At 53.5% G+C, this 16,309-nt stretch overlaps 1 protein-coding gene across 1 annotated transcript in view; it reads right to left on the bottom strand.

The window, feature by feature from the left end:
• Positions 1-16,309, bottom strand: part of SLC13A3 (solute carrier family 13 member 3) — a 75,493-nt gene that overhangs the window by 57,424 nt on the left and 1,760 nt on the right. The gene's annotated exons all lie outside the window — the stretch shown is intronic.

Below are 16,309 nucleotides of genomic sequence, written 5' to 3' on the forward strand. Positions count from 1 at the left end.
GACGGTCGCCAACGTACGATGGCTTCACTTAATGATTTTTCTAGGTTAGGAGGGTGCAAAAACAACACACGTTCGGTAGAAAGCGTACTTTGAGTTCTTAAGTTTGATCTTTTCCCGCCAGCACGGGCCATATATGTTGCCCGGCTCTCTCGTGACGCTGCACAGCGTCCGTGACCCCAACTCCCGGTCGGCCACCGCGATCCCGAGGGTCAACAACCCACATGCTCGCGACCACCGCGCGTCCATACGACTGTTCTGCCCTCCATGTTCACTCAAGTATTCAATAAATCCCCCGAGATATTCAACACTTGCTCATCAAGTGGGCTTCGTGTCCAATGACTTCGCCCAAGTGAAGGCTGATGGAAGTGTTCCGAGCGCAGCCGGGCTAAGCAGTGCCGTTCAGTAGGTTAAGTGCAGGAAACGCATTTTCGACTCGCGATACGTTCAACTTACAAGGGGCTCATCGGGATGTAAGTGGAGGGAGTTGTGCTGTTTTCTGCTTCCTTTGTCTGTTTCCTTATTTCGCCTTGAGCCACACCAGTTAGGCGGAAGTCAGATTTCCTTTGTATTCCATACGGATCATTTTTCCTCTCATCCTTTCTTTCTTTTCTGCCTCATTTTGTTCAGTCTTCCACCTGGACATCACGTCCCCGGTTATATTTTGAATCTTTTTCCACCTTTCGGTTTCTAGTATGGCTTTTAGAATAGAACGGCTTGATTTTGTTCTCTCCCACCCACTTCCGGAACAGGGCTTTTTTTTTTTTTTTTTTTTTTTTCCCCACGCCCTTCTCCTTTTCACGGTCTCCTCTTTGACCCTTTGATTTCCTGATCTTGAGATTTATTTTAGGAAGGCCATCATTTCTTTATGTTTCATATTTCACAGAGAAACGTCTGTTCAGTAGTTTCTCCTACTTGGTACCACAGCCGCTTCGGCATTTATTGTTTCCTTTTTTACTGGATGTCCTCTGTCTTTTTATTTTTCATGCTGGTTCCTCCACATCAACACAGAATGAGGGGCATTCTTCTTTTCAGACGAGTTCTTTGTGAAAGGCAGGCGTGGGGAGAGGGGATGGTCGGGGGGTGGGGGGCGGGGAGCCGAGGCAGCAGGTGTCTAGGCATTTTTCTGCGAATTTTCTCGGAACCCTGTCTCACCAGCACTGCCCTGGAGTGGGTCTCTCTCTACTCTAGGCGGTGAGCTCACTGTGGGGACTAAGTGTGAAGTCCCAAGAATGTCCCAGTTCTTTGGGGTCTCCTTGGGCTTTATGCCTCTTTGATGGAGAAAACGAGACCCATTACAACCATACAGCTGGTCGTCATCCATCCGTTGTCTTCTTCCTGCCCCCTTAAAGCATCCTACTTCCTGCCGAGGGTCTTCGAGCCTCCTCATCCAGTTCATCTGTGTTGTCACATGTGTCTCGGGGACTCAGCCTTCCCTGCTGCGCATGCCCCAGGCTTCGCCAGCGTCCAGAAGGGCTCAGGGAGTCGAAAACTGCTTGGGGAGAGTCTGCCCTCTGCCCAGGAACCGCGAAGGCTCGCCTCGCTCTTGGTCTCCCGCAGTGTGGTCCAAACCCCACTGCCATCATCAGCCCTTCTTTGCACCCGGGGCAGCGTTGGGGACTGCCGTCTTTCCTCGCGACGGCATGTTCTGTTTGCTGCTCTTTGTTGCTGCGTGCAGACCGCTTCAGAAAGGTGAATGGAATAGAAAAGGCTGGATCCCACCAACTTAAACCAGAAGTGCCTCCCACCTAGCAATCTTGTTACCAGAAACTACGGTCTTGCCTTTTGTTTATCTGTATTTTCTAATCCTTTTACATAACAGAAGTATAGCACGGGCGTTGGGATTGGGCAAGCCTGCATTAGAAATGCAATCCGTCCACACTCTGGCTGTGTGATCTGGTTATTTAACTGGCCTCTGCCTCAGTTGCCTTATCTGCTGTAAGCACATAATAATAGTACCCACCTCAGAGAGTGATTTATTTTATGTAATAGAAGAAGCAGTTACCCAGCGATAGTCATGTGAGAATATTCAATAAATATGAGCTGTTATGTTTTATTTATTAGTAGTAATCAGAGAGTAATGGTACTATAGTCTTAATAATACAGGTTTAATTTCTTGAAGCTAGGCTTCAAAAATGCTGTTCGTCATTCTTAAAATAAATCTTAAAATATGAGAGCCAGCATGAACCTGAGATCATTGCATAAAATGTTTTTTAATGTTTATTTTTGAGAGAGAGAGGGAGACACAGAGCACGAGTTGGGGAGGGGCAGAGGGAGAGGGAGACACAGAATCCGGAGCAGGCTCCAAGCTCCAGGCTCCGAGCTGTCGGCACAGAGCCCAAGGCAGGGCTTGAACTCATGAACCGCGACATCATGACCTGAGCCGAGGTTGGACGCCTAACCGACTGAGCCACCCAGGCGCCCCCTGAGATCATTTAATTCGATGGCTCTCAACAGGGGGGGATTTTGTCCCCCGGGGGGCACTTATCTGGGGACACTTTGGGCTGCCATGATGGAAAGGGTGTTACTGGTACCTGGTGGGTAGAGGCCAGGGATGCTGCTGAACACCTTACGATGCACAGGACGGCCCCACAAGGAAGAATTATTTGTTCCCAGTGCTGTCACCGTCACTAGTGTGAAGGCTGAGAGACCGTGGTCTACCCTAAGCCCTGGTACGATGGCTGCCCAGAGAAGGAAAGTGGCTTGCCTGAGGTCACACAGCAAGTGAGAGGTGAGGAACTTGTACCTTGTTTCATTGAAAGACTGTTGTGCCTTGAGCTTTGCCAGGCAGAGGAGTCGGGAGCAGGGCTGGATGAGGGAGAGCCCAGCTTAAACTTTGCTCTGTGGGTGCCTCCTCTGGCTTACGCCCCTCCTGGCCCCGGGTGGGAGCCACGAATGGTGGGGTTGGTCACCAGAGTCCCTGACCCTGACCTAGTCATGCCAATCCAACCCAGCCATTTCTTACAGGAAGCCTTATAATCCCCCCCACACACACACACCCCCACCAAAGAAATCCCAGCCTCTCGGATTTAGCCAGCCCGTTACTACAGGGATTAAAGTCTGCGGACAAAATAGGCAGAGATGAGTGGGGCAGAAAGAAGAAAATGCCGTGTCAGGTGGTTAATTTTTGAGCTGGGGAATGACTTCCAGGCAGACACGAGGCCACTTTTGCCCCGGCGCCCCCAGGCTTGCCCCTTCTCACTCAGCAAACGGTCTGTTCGCTGAGGGCAGGGTCAGGCGCTGGCCAGAAACCGTGTCTGTGGCCATCATTCCTCCTGCGCCCCATCTCCCTGCTGGGTCGCTGCAGGCGTTTTTGTCAGGGCGCTGAGCCACGGCCAGGCTCTCAGCGGGCACTGGCTGGAGGCTCCATGCCAGGCAGAGAGCTGGTCGGCCAGCCCTTCAGGGCGCAGGACTGGGGCCAGCTGCCCACGGTGGTGCCCTCCCGCTGCCCAGAAAATGCCCCTTCCCCGGGAGTGCGCAGGGCCGACTGTGGGAAGCCTCGAACTCTAGCAAGGCAGAAACCATGCCTTAAGCCTCCCAGCATATCCTCTCGTGACCCCAGCTCAGGGCCCGTGCCGTGACCGGAACCTCTGGAGCCATCGCTGCTGGTGTGAGGGACCTCGAGCAGGCCGCCTCCCCATCAGAGCCTCGGTTTGCTCACAGGTGACACAGGAGCGATGGCGTCCCCATCGCCAGGACGGTCCAGCACACGGAGGAAGGCCAGCCCCCGAGAAGCAGGAGCTGATGAGATCAGTAGAACAAGACCTGGACGGGGAGCTAGGACCCGGGGGCTGAAATCTGGGCCTGATCCCCCCAAAAGCAGAGGGCCCTATGAGTCACGCCGTTGGCATCCCGAACCGGGGTGCCTGGGTTCGAATCCTGCCTCTATGCTTCCTGGAGTACGTGACTTGACTCTATGCCTCCGTCTCCTCATCCGCAACACAGGGATGATGGTGACGATAAGGATTTCGACTCATAGTTCTTGTCTCAAGGGTAAACTAAGTTAACGTCGGTGAAGGCCTGGGAGCGATGGATGGCAGAGTTAGCACCTCACAAAATGTCCCCCGTTACTGACGAGCTCTGTGTCTTGCCCCCTTTGCTTTTCTTTTACTCTCTTGCCTTTCGAAATGCGCGATTTCACCCCAATGATCTCTAAGGATAAAGGTGGTGATTCTAAACGGGACACAGATACGGACCCCAAAGGGAAGGGAGTTTGGAGCAGACACACGACAGGCCCAGGGAAAAGGCCCAGCCTGGCAAGACGAGAGAGAGCCTGAGAGAGGCCAAGAGGCATCTAGGCATGAGGCCTCCATTTGAAAAGAGGGGTGGGGAATGAAGCTAGCTGCGGCTCAGGGGCACAGGCCACCGGGAGCCACGTGGTCCTGGGAGTAAACCCTCGTCCAGCACTCAACACGCTGCAAGCCTTGGACCGACACGTGTCCCTCTCGAGCCTCTGGGTCCTCGTTCGTAAATGAGGAGGCATATTACGCCGTTCTGAGAGAGCCGGGAGGGCGATCAAAGGGAACATGGCCATGGCCCTTCTCCGAAAGGCCTGCAACGCTCTGGGCATGTCCCCTCTCTCCCCTCAGCCCCCAGTCTCTCAAGGGACTGTCCCTCATTGCCTCAGAGCAATACCACCGCTACTCGACATGGCCACATGCACCGAACGCTGTTCCACGCCAGGCGGGTTCCCGTGGACTCCTGGTTTTTAGCCCTACCCGAGCTCCGTGAGGCAGCCACAGCCACAACCGCTGTCCCCCTCTACCATGGCTCAGAGAGCTTGAGCGACCTGCCCAAGGTCATACTGCCTCAGTGTGAGTGGGAGAGGAGACTAAGTCGGCTACCGTTTCCGGAGGCCTTGCCCCGGCCAGCCACCAAGCATGCCTCCGACACTCACTAAGTCAGCTGCCTGACACAAGACCCTGTTTAGAAACGAGAAAACAGGCCCAGACAGGTTCCGTGACTCTTTCCTCCACGTGGATTTCTAGCCAGGGGTGAAGTGCGACTCCCGCCACATGGTCTGAGCCCAGAGCCCTCGACCAGGCTCAGCGCCGAGAACGACAGTGACGGTAACAGCCAGCACTGCGCGACCAACTCTGTGCGGGGCCGAGCTCCTTAGACTTACTCCGACTTTGGTTCCACACGCAGTCTGGAAGGTTCTATTAAAGAAAACGAAAGGATCCTCAACAGAAAGGCTTTCTACAAGCCCGTTTGCGCCCTCTCTGCGTCTGTTCAGTCTTGAGGATAAGCAGTGTGGACCTTGAGGGTGAGTTCCGTGTGCCCATTTTCTGGAGGAGACCGGGGAGCGGAAGGTTAAGTCAGAAACTAGCCCAGGGCGACCCAGAGGGAAATCGTGGAGGCAGCCGGGAAGTCTGGTCTCTAATTTGCAACCAGGGCTCCCGCCTACCCTCTCCTGGGCCTGAAAACACCCAGGAAAGCAGGACCCACCCGTGTCCATCCAGGCCCCAGACGCAAGGGGGAGAAGAGGAAGAAGCCGTAGGAAGTGACCTGCCTCGGGAGACCTGTGAGGCTGCAGCCACCTCACCCTCCTACCCTCCCTTTGAACTGGACTGGGTCAGACCCCTGGACTCATTAACAGATGTTCTAGCAAGTTCCAGCTCTTGGAGCCACTCATTAAAAGTGCTCCTGGGGTAGCTCACACAACACAGCTGCCCAAGCTTCACTAACCATTCATGAGCCAGACAGACAGGTGGGGAGGGTGGGAGCCCCACGGGACCCACGAGGCCCCAGGGGCCTGACTCGGCCCAAGAAGGACAGAACACGCTGTTCCGAAAAAAGAGGGCAACGCCCACTCTGTGACCTTGGGTGGCTCTTTTTACCTCCCTGGGCCTGTCTCCCTAGCCGTCCAGAGGGCCCTTCGGTTCCCACCATGGGGCAGGGGTGCACCTAAGCTTCTTCGTTTCGCCCTGCTCTCCTCAGATCCCCTTCCGCGTCTTTGGGGGCCGGTACGAACAGAAGCCCTTTCTCCGGCTGAAGCGACCTCCGCCCTGAAGGCACTGGCACGTTTGCTGGATCTGACTCTAAATGCCAGCTCGGCCCTTGAGCTTAGTTTCTCCATGACCAGGGGGCCAGGGGTCTGTCTCCCGGGAAGGGCTGTCTCGAGGACCCAAGAAGATCGTTTGATGTTTCCTGCACACCTGCTGTGCTCTGCCTCAGTGCCTTTGCACCTGCCGTTTCCTTGCTCCTCCCTTACACGTGCCCAGCTTTGCTCAAGTGTCATTTCCTTCAGGTAGTCGTTCAAATGTCCCTTCTCACCGAAACCTTCCTGACTCTAAAACTGCATTGTCCACTTCCCACCCCCCTTCCCCGATTTTATTTCTCCGGGGTACTTCTTCTTATCTGGCATATCCTAGATCTTACTTATTTACCTGTGGTGGGTGCTTTCAATGTCTCCCCGTCTAGAATGTCAGTTCCACAAGTATAAAGACTTACGACTATTTGGTTCACTGCCACGTTCCTCTGGAATGGCAACCAGCATGCAGTAGGTGCTCAATTAATAGTGTTTGACTGAATGTATTCATCACTTGTGGACAGGGCCTGGCACACAGGAAACTAGAAATACCCGTTTTTATTCCATATTTGTTGTGGACACATTTATTAAGCACCTACTGTGTGCCGGGTGTGGGAAGGTGCATTGGTGAACAAGACAGGGTCCCTACTATTTCGGGGCACTTTACTGCATACAAAGCTCTTGGCCCTGGATCCTCACCATGGCCCCATGAGGTAGGCAGGCCCATGAGACAGATCAGGACACCGAGGCGGGCGAGTGCTCCCCCCACTCCCAGAGCAAGTTCTTGGCCATGCTGGCATCCATCCCGGGTCAGCTGAGGCCACGTATTCCCTGCAAGCGCTACTTTGCCTCACTTCCTTCAGGCACTGGGGGTCTGCCCTGCTCCTCACATTCTCAGCTCTGTTTCCCATCATCCCACCCCTACTCTGGTCCAGCTGGCCCCGCTCCAGGCATCCTGGGGGCCGGTGCGGTGCACGAGGGGGAAAGCTGGCCCCTGCCGCTGAGGCCCGACCTGTGGCGTTTCCAAGCCCCTTTTGACAATGACCCTCCACTGCCCACAATCCCTCACTTCTCAGGCCTCTGGGGCTCCAGGTTTCAGGCCAAGAATAAGAAAAAGACGTTTTTCTCTGATAAGCACTAGCTCACTTAATATTCTCAGAACTTCTTCCATCTTATGAGGAAGGGAACAGAGCTCAGAAGACGCAAGAACCCACACAGTGAGGAAAGGGAGGAGGCCAAGAGGATTCAGGAGCAAGGCTCACTTCCCGTAAAGCACTTCCAGACCTCCGGATTCGTGGGCTCCTTTGTAAATGCGAACGCTATTAAGAATACACGACTAGCAAACGTGAACGTAGCACCTCCTATGTTCTAGGCACAGCCAAAAGTTTCTAAGGTGTATGAGCCAATCTTCACAGCACCCCCATGAGGTGGGTCCTAGCAGTGTCCTCATTTTACGGAGGACGAACTGAGGCACAGAGAGGCTAAGTCACTCGTCCGAGGTCACACAGCCAGGAAGGGGTAGAGCGAGAGGAGTCCAGGAAGTCTGGTTCCAGGGCTCGTATTCTCATGACTCTGCCCTCGCCACCTCTCAGAAAGGGATTCTGGGGGCGGGCACCCCAGCCCAGTGATCGTGGGTGGACCCATTTTCCAGAGGATGAAAGCCGAGGCCCGGAGGAGGCCCGGGGCCCACCGAAGAGAAAGGTCAGGAGTCGGAAACGGAGCCAGGCCTCCCGGGTTGACGGTCGGTTGAGCGGGGGTGAGAAGGTGCTCTCAGAACGGGACTCAGTCCCCGGAGTCCTCAGGGTCCCCTACAAGAGGCGGGAGCCAGTCCGTGGGCAGGGTGCCGCACCAGGCGTCTGCCGTGTCCTCCGGGTCCCCACATTTCACGTCCCGGTCCCGGGCGTGGGCGCCCCTCGCACACACACCCCCAGCAAACCGTCTACACGTCTGTGTTTGGGGCTGGAGCAGGGAGGGGCAGGATTTGTCTTCCTTCACCCCCCCCTTCTCCTCCAGGCCCCCGGCCAGCGGGGAAAGCAGCTTGTCAGGAGAGAAAGGTGCAAGCAGCCTGTGAAAGCTCGGGGACAATTGAGGCTGTGGGTGGCAGTGAACAAGGGCTTCCCTTGTTTCTCCCAGCCACGGCAAAGGTGGCTGTCCCCCGCCCGCCGAGAGTCCCGAGGGCAGAGGGGACAACGGGTCAGCTCCGTCCGCCTGGAGCTGGTCTGTGAGCTGGGCTGGGTGGCCGGGGTTTCGTCTCGCCTGGAACACCCTCCATTTCCAAACCCTCTCGGCCCCATGAGGCCGTCTGCAGCCAGGCTGTGTGCCCACAGGCCGGCGCTTCCCCTCGTGGCCTTGGCACTTGACCGTGCCTGCCTCGCAGGCTGGCGGGGGGTGGGGATCAAAATAAAGAAACACACTGAAGGCAGGGTTCTCAAGCGCCGCACCACCGACGTCTGGGGCCCGAGGACTTAGTCGTGGGGCGACCTGGGCACGGGGGGATGTTTCGCTGCACCCCCGGCCTCCACCCGCTAGATGCCAGCGGCAACTCCAGCACAGCTGTGACAACCACTAATGTCCCCAGACTTCGCCAGCCGTCTCCTGGGGAGCAAAATGCTTGAGAATCCCTGATTTAAAGCGTGCCCCAGAGCCTAGAACGTAGTAGGTGATTTGTCAGTGAAGTCAGCCAACGTCTGTCGAAACCTTCACAAACATCATGGATTATCATCATACCTGCGTATAGAGAAAACGGAGGCACAGAGAGGCCAAGCGACCGGCCTAAGGTTACACAGCCTATGAAAAAGCCAAGATTTGAACCCGAGCGGCGAAAGCCAAGCTCCTACATGTCATGCTTGACCCCCTGTGTTCGTTCCTGTCTTCAGAGAGCTCCCCGAGAGACTTCCGAACTCTTACTTGGGTCAGGGTGACAGGTGTCTCTTGGGAAGCTTTTCCCGATGTCCCCAACAAGTCTAGCACAGCAGTCCCTTCCTTACCCCTTGCCTCCACTGAACCACGAAGGAGTGTGGGCTTTCAGCCAGGTAGACCCAGGCTCAAATGCCAGTCCCGCTGCTCACTCAGTGACTGTGAGGTGTTGGCAAGTGGCTTCGCTTTTCGGCCTCGACCTGCCCACTTATAAAATGGGTCCATTACCCCTGTGTCACACATCGTGCCTAAGAGCACTGACTCTGGAGCTAGAGTGCCAGGGTTTGGATCCCAGCTCTGCCACCCCCAAGCCTTGGGAGCTCGGGCAAGTGACTAAACCGTTCTGTGCCTCAGTTTCCTTGTCTGTAAATGTGGACGATAACAGCACCTGCCCCACAGAGCCGTAGGAAGCATAAATGTGCTAGCTAGAGGATCTTGAGTGCTTTGAGCTGTGCTGCAGAGGTGTTGGCTGTGACTCTTAGGAGCCTCTTGGGGAACAGAAAAGGGGCCATGAATTAGGCCTGTGGGGCAGGACATCGACAAACTTGAATTCGTTTCCTGCAGCCTCCCAGGGACCAGCACATTCCCGTAGGAGCGCTTAATACAATTGAAATCAAACCCCACTTCCTGGCCCACCCTGGTCCGTGCCCCTGCCCCAGGCCCTTTTCCAACCTCTTTATCGACTGGGGATCACCTTTCGGTCCTGTGTGTCGTGCTTCCCCCGACCCGACAACACAGGCTCCTTCCCCTTCGTTGCCCCTCGCCTGTAAATTTCAGGGACAGGCAGCAGGGCCAAGAGCCTGGTACCCCTATTATGCAGATAACGGTAACAGCCAGGCTCCTTTATTGAGCACCTACTATGCATCAGACACCTTCAAGTCTTCCCAGCAGGTTGGTGTCATTATGCCCACTTTGCAGGTGAGGAGATTGAGGCTCAGGGAAGGGAAGGGACTGGCCAGGAGGTGCTCTGAACTGTGGCCTTGTGCGTCTCTTTCCTGATGCGTCCTAGCCGGAGAGGGTGACTCGGGAGCGCGTGCGTGACTTGGCTTAGGCCCGGCCGGGTCCGGCCTTGCTAAGGTGCTGACTTTGTGTCTTCAGGGTCTGGGGGGTGTCAGAACATCCTGCTCATCAGTCCAGAGGGCACTGTCCTGTTGAGTCTGGTCAGGGGACGATCTTGCTCCCTGGTGCATCACCAGGAATTGCATCGGCCTGTTTACACACCTGGCTGGAGCTCCGGGGAAGTGGAAAGTTGGCTGGGCCTCAGAGAAGCGGTTCCGAGGCCCAGGGGCCTGTGTGGGCAATGGGTCAGACCCTCCGGGAGAGCGTGTAAGGGCACAGATGAGGGTTCTGGGGCCACCGGGCTGGGAGAGGCCGCGAAAGCCCCTCCAGGCCCTCTCCCTCGCCGGGCCTCCGTCTTCCCAAATGAAAAAAAAAGGAGATCTGGGAATTCTGGTTCCAGCTCCAGTCCTCCACAAATGGGCAGCAGCCTGCGGCTTTTCAAAGTGCCTGTTTTCCAGGGCGCCTGGGTGGCTCAGTCAGTTAAGCATCTGACTTTGGCTCAGGTCATGATCTCACGGCTCACGGGTTCAAGCCCGGTGTGGGGCTCTGTGCCGACAGCTCAGAGCCTGGAGCCTGCTTCAGATTCTGTATCTCCCTCTCTCTCTCTGCCCCACCCCTGCTTGTGGTTTCTCTCTCTCTCAAATATAAACATTTGAAAAAAATTTTTTAATTAAAAAAAAAAAAGGGCACGTTTTCTGAAATCAGAGATACCTAGGTTCAAATCCAAATTCATTCATTCACTTGTGAACTGAGTACCTACTATATGCCAGATGCTGTCCTAGGCACTGGGGATGCTGTAGGGAACAGGCCATTCCCTTACACAGTCTAGCTGGGGAGGCAGACGGGGAACATATAATGACCATTTCAGACTGGGATGAATTCCACGAAAGAAATAAAACAGGAGGCTGGTTTAGAGAGTGTTTGGGGGGTAAGGAGGACAAGCGTTCTTGAGAAGGAGTAATCAAGGGAGACTCCTCAGAAGAGATGCTATTAGAGCTAAGACCTGAATGACCAGAAGGATCCAGAAGGATCAGGAAGATCAGGGGCAAGGGCATACCAGGCAGAGAAGACAGCAAATGCAAAGGTCCTGAGGCAGGAACACGCTCGGTAGGTTTGAAGAACCCAAAGAAGGCCTATGAGGCCGGATTACAGTGAGGGGAGAGTGTGGGAGATTGAAACAAGCATGTTTTCTAGTCTCTGAATTTGATGCTCTGACATCCTGGGACCTTGTTAACCCTGGAAGTTCAGCCCCTACCAGGGCTAGCTAATTCCTAGAGATAGTAAACAACGAGTGTGAAGGATTTTTTGTTTCCTCTGTTAGACAGGGAGGTCAGGGAAGACCTCAGGGAGGTTCATCTTTGAGCAGAGGTGAATGAAGTGAGAAAGGAAGCCTTGCAGATAGCTGAGGAAAGACCAATGCAGACAGAGGGTCTTTGCAAGTGCAAAGGCCCTGGGGTGAGAGCAATTTTGAGGTATTTAAGAAAGAGCAAGGTCAATGTGGGAGCAGAGGGAGCGAGGGGACCAGAGCTCCTAGTTAAATGCTCAATAAATATGAGCTGTTCTTATTCTTTTTTAAAATTTTTTTTAACGTTTATTTATTTTTGAGACAGAGAGAGACACAGCATGAATGGGGGAGGGGCAGAGAGAGAGGGAGACACAGAATCGGAAGCAGGCTCCAGGCTCCGAGCCATCAGCCCAGAGCCCGACGTGGGGCTCGAACTCACGGAACGTGAGATCATGACCTGAGCGGAAGTCGGAAGCTTAACCGACTGAGCCACCCAGGCGCCCCGAGCTGTTCTTATTCTTTGTTGAGGGCCCACGTGATCTAAGCAGAAGTAAGGGAGCTTGACCTCTGATTCCCCTCACCCTGTATCTAGAAGGTAGGCTCAGAGACACTAAGGAAATAGTGTCAGATGAAACATGATGGCTGGATCAATGGACAAAGAGAGGGGGAGGAAGTTCACCCCCACCCTGTCACTCACTCACTCTGGGCCTCATTTCCCTCTTTGCGGAAGTTGAACTGGAGTGATCCCCAAGTTCTGAAACATCGTGACAGTAGCAGCAATAACAGCTGACATTTACTTAAACATTTTTTTTTAATGTTTATTTAGTTTTTGAGAGAGAGAGACAGTGCGAGCAGGGGAGGGGCAGAGAGAGAGGGAGGCACAGAATCCGAAGCAGGCTCCAGGCTCCGAGCTGTCGGCACAGAGCCCGACGTGGGGCTCGAACCCACAGACTGTGAGCTCGTGGCCTGAGCTGAAGGTGGACGCTTAACCCACTGAGCCACCCAGGCGCCCCAACAGCTGACATGTACTGAGTGCCTACTACGAGCCAGCACTTGGCGAAGTGCCTCAAGCATATGAACTCATTCCAGTATGATTAGACCCAGTCTCCGTATGAGTAGACTGAGGCTTAGGACTGACCATTTCAATGCAGCTCATTCTGCCAAACACACAAGCGGCTCTTTTCCCCTCCCCCAATTAGCCTCAAAGATCCCTCCAGGAAAAATCCGTGTAAAGGACAGAACGCAAAAGAAAAAATTTACGCGTGTCTGAGATGCAGTTTTTGCACATGAACTTATTCGTCATCACGAAATCCTGGGAGGAAAGGACTATGAGCAAATCCATCTATCAGGTGGGGAACCATTTCAGCGGGGTGGAGACACTCTTCGGATTCTTTCCTCCCTCTCGCTCCTTCCAAAACAGAGTCTCAGTTTGGTACTGACTTGTCTTTACCACCTCCCTTGACCGCTTGCCTCCCTACGCGACACAGAGAGGGCGGGTCTCAGGCCCTCAGCTTCGAGCCAGAATTCACCAACACTGCAGAGGTATTTATTGCTACCTTTCTTCTATTAGTCATTTGTGATCCTGGTTTTCCCATACACGGTCTTGGCATTAAATTTCCTTTTTAAGTCACTGTAGATAAGTTTTTTGAAAAGGAGGGGAGGGGGAGTAAGGCAGTAGTAATGTAAGAAAGAAGGGGGTGGTGACAGGGGTATAGTAATACTGAGCGGGGTAAAGGGGATCTGGCAAAAATGTTGTGGGTGGTATTTGGATGATGGAAGCTAAATCAAACCTTAGTCCATTTGGGGGTTCCCTGTCCAAGCCCTCTGGGTTCAATGAGAGGATACAAGTTTTTTTTTTTTTTGTTTTTTTTTTTTTAATTTTTTTTTTTCAACGTTTATTTATTTTTGGGACAGAGAGAGACAGAGCATGAACGGGCGAGGGGCAGAGAGAGAGGGAGACACAGAATCGAAAACAGGCTCCAGGCTCTGAGCCATCAGCCCAGAGCCCGACGCGGGGCTCGAACTCACGGACCGTGAGATCGTGACCTGGTTGAAGTCGGACGCTTAACCGACTGCGCCACCCAGGCGCCCCGAGAGGATACAAGTTAAAAGCAGCAGGGCGGTATCTGGCCTGAGAACTTTCTCGACCCACAGGGCGGGGTCTGTGGGGATTTCTGGGAAGCCCCTGTTAAGGGAAGAGTCAGGGTCTCTAAGAACCCCGGCCATCCTATCTTCCAAGACCCAGGACCAAGAGAAGTGACCAAAATAATGTTCAGTAGCTGTGCGACCTCAGGAACATTACCTAACTTCTCTGTGCTTTGTTCTCCTCATCTGTACTAATGGGGATCATCATTACTCCCTCTTCTTAAGGCGATGGAAAGAGTAAATACACCAAAATTTGAAAGGCGTGTAAGTCAACAAAGGATAAGTGGGGAAACGCTTTGACAGTTATTAGAAACCACACTACGTGTGGTGCCCCACGGGACAATTTCTGTATGTTCTCTTAATTAAGTCTTGTAAAGCCCTTGGGAAGGGTGTGAGTCCTCACTTCACAAATGAGGGAACCAAGGCTCAGAGATGCAAAGCCTCCAGTCTCAGAGTTTCAGAGCCAAGACCCAAAGGCAGGTCTTCTCGGCGGTTAGGCTGGTGCTCTGTCCATCATTTGACTTCTCTGGGTGTCCGTTTCTCCAGCTAAAGCACGGGAGAGGTGAGACATGCCTTGAGCACTGAATTTAAAAGTAGGAAGTAAGGGCACACGCACAGTATATGATTTCACTGGGCCCAAATAATAACCAGGGAGGACGGTGGTCTTGTGGCCACACTGTCAGTGAAGACAATGAAGCCCAGAGAAGTCAAATGACTTGCCCAGGGTCACAGAGCAAGCATGTGGAATGGGAATCCAGTTCTGATTCCCAAGACTCCAAACCGGGAATGAAATGACCATTTTTCCTCATCACCCACCTAAATGCCACCCACAAGAATTAGGAAAATGCCAAAGGGCCTCTGACCTTACAGGTGCACTACCGTTGCGTAAAAAATTCCACCATCTCAAAAAAAAAAAAAAAAAAAAAATTCCACCATCTCAGAACAAGTCTGCTGCTAGCCAGACTTGATACCTTTGTGCAAATTAGGATGGGGAGGAGCTCTTCCTCAGGCAGATCTAGCACTGCACCAGGATACATCGCTTGGCAGGTAAAGTGCAGGGTGGTTCAATCTCACTGCCAACCCGAGGCCCCTTGCGCAGTGCATAGCCTGTGCGACAACACAGCTTGTAGCAGTCCTGCCTAGAATATCCCCAGACTCCTCCTCTTCAAAGCGTCCTTAGAAAGAGTCACCTGTGAGTACCCACTACAAGAGCTCATCCTGGCCACCTGGTCAATCTGGCTACATTTGCTTTCGGTGGGTGTGGGTTGTCAGGTAGGAAAGGGGCAAGACTTCCCTGCAAACACATGGGGCTAGCACTCCCTTGCCAGCTGCTTTAACAGCCTCATCTATCCCCACTGGCCGCCCAAGGCCAGTCCCTAAGCTTCCCTCTCCCGGAATGGCCACTCTTGGAAGATTTTGGGGTGGTCCCTCCAGCAGCATCCTGACCTCCTAAGTCTCCAGCCCTGTTGTAGCAAGAGCCAGGATCTCCAGTGGAACTGGAAATTGCAACCACTGCATTCCAGAAGGGCATCCCACTCCTTTCATCCCTGCTGACAGCATTCCGTTCCAAGCCAGGAGGACATAATGTAAGAATTGTTCCCCCCTCCCATCCGCTCTTCAGATTAACCCTGACCTCCCCGCAGACCGGCTCACCAGCCGCCGGGGGGACAGGTGCCTGAGGGCCAACCCTGTCGACCACACAGACTCCCAGAACATCAGAGGAGTGGTGGCTGGGAGCCATCATCAGGACCCAATGAGGGGGAGATGGCCAATGCCCAAGCATCTCCATTGTTTTTCCTGATCTGATATCTGCAAAGTTTGGGGGGAACCCATGTGTACAATATAACCTGCACTGGTGCTGGTTCCAGAATTTCCATGGGACGGAGGCTCAGAAGTGGCAATGTGACGTTGGGAGTGGGAGTGGACACCAAGGACACTTGCCTCGAAGCTACATTTGCACAGCAAACAGAAAGTTTTTGTTAGCCGCCCCCTGCCCAGGCTTTGTTTGGGGAGGTTAGCACAGGGTTGAAACTGGTTAAGATTACTACAGAAATTGTCTGGAAGCTGTGTTTGCCTAGCACACCCACTCTTTGCTTTAAATGTCTGCCCCAGATCGATAAAAACGGCAATGTTCTCTGTTCAATGTTCTCTAAGGATGTGTAATTCACATTGCACAGCAGGTTGAGAAACATGTCAGTTACTAGCCAAGAATAAAATAATGATAAGTAAGTAAGTATATCGTTATCAGGGGTGAGGCTTTGAGTATGGGATACAGATCTTTGAGGGAAGCTAAGATGCCCCCCCCCCCCCAAAGAGCCAGACCTGCCTCCGGGGAGGCCCTCATTTATCAGCCACTTAAAGAGGCAGTGACATCTCAGGCCACACAAAGCGTCCCCACCAGGATCTGCGGGGAACACGAAAGACTCTGATTCAATCACAACTGAAGAAAGACTATACGGTGCAATGAGGAGAAGTGCAAACCCTGCATTCTGGCTCTGTACAGGCTGTGTGACCTCGGGCAGGTCACCTAACCTTGCTGAGGTCCATTTCCTCAGCTGGCCAGTAGGGATGCTAATAGTAACTGTCTCCCTGGGTGCGTGCACATTATATAGGACGATGCCCGAGAAGCTCTTTGCACGGCGCTTGGCACATACTGAGCGTTAAGCACTCAACACAACACCTTACTTATCGGGCCTACCACCCCTGCAGAAGGTTACAGGCTCTCTGCACCTGTGCACGTTAGGATTCCCATGGAAGTGGATTCACCGCGAAGCTTACGGAGCTTAAGCTTCTGAGCCCCTCCCCAGCCCTATACTGAATTTTCTCTTTGTAAATCTGTGTGCTTTTTCTTAAAAGGCACTTCTCAAATACTGTAT

This window comes from Puma concolor, chromosome A3, assembly GCF_028749965.1.
Source record: "Puma concolor isolate L17-30 chromosome A3, mPumCon1.1.hap2, whole genome shotgun sequence".
Classification (NCBI taxonomy): domain Eukaryota; kingdom Metazoa; phylum Chordata; class Mammalia; order Carnivora; family Felidae; genus Puma; species Puma concolor.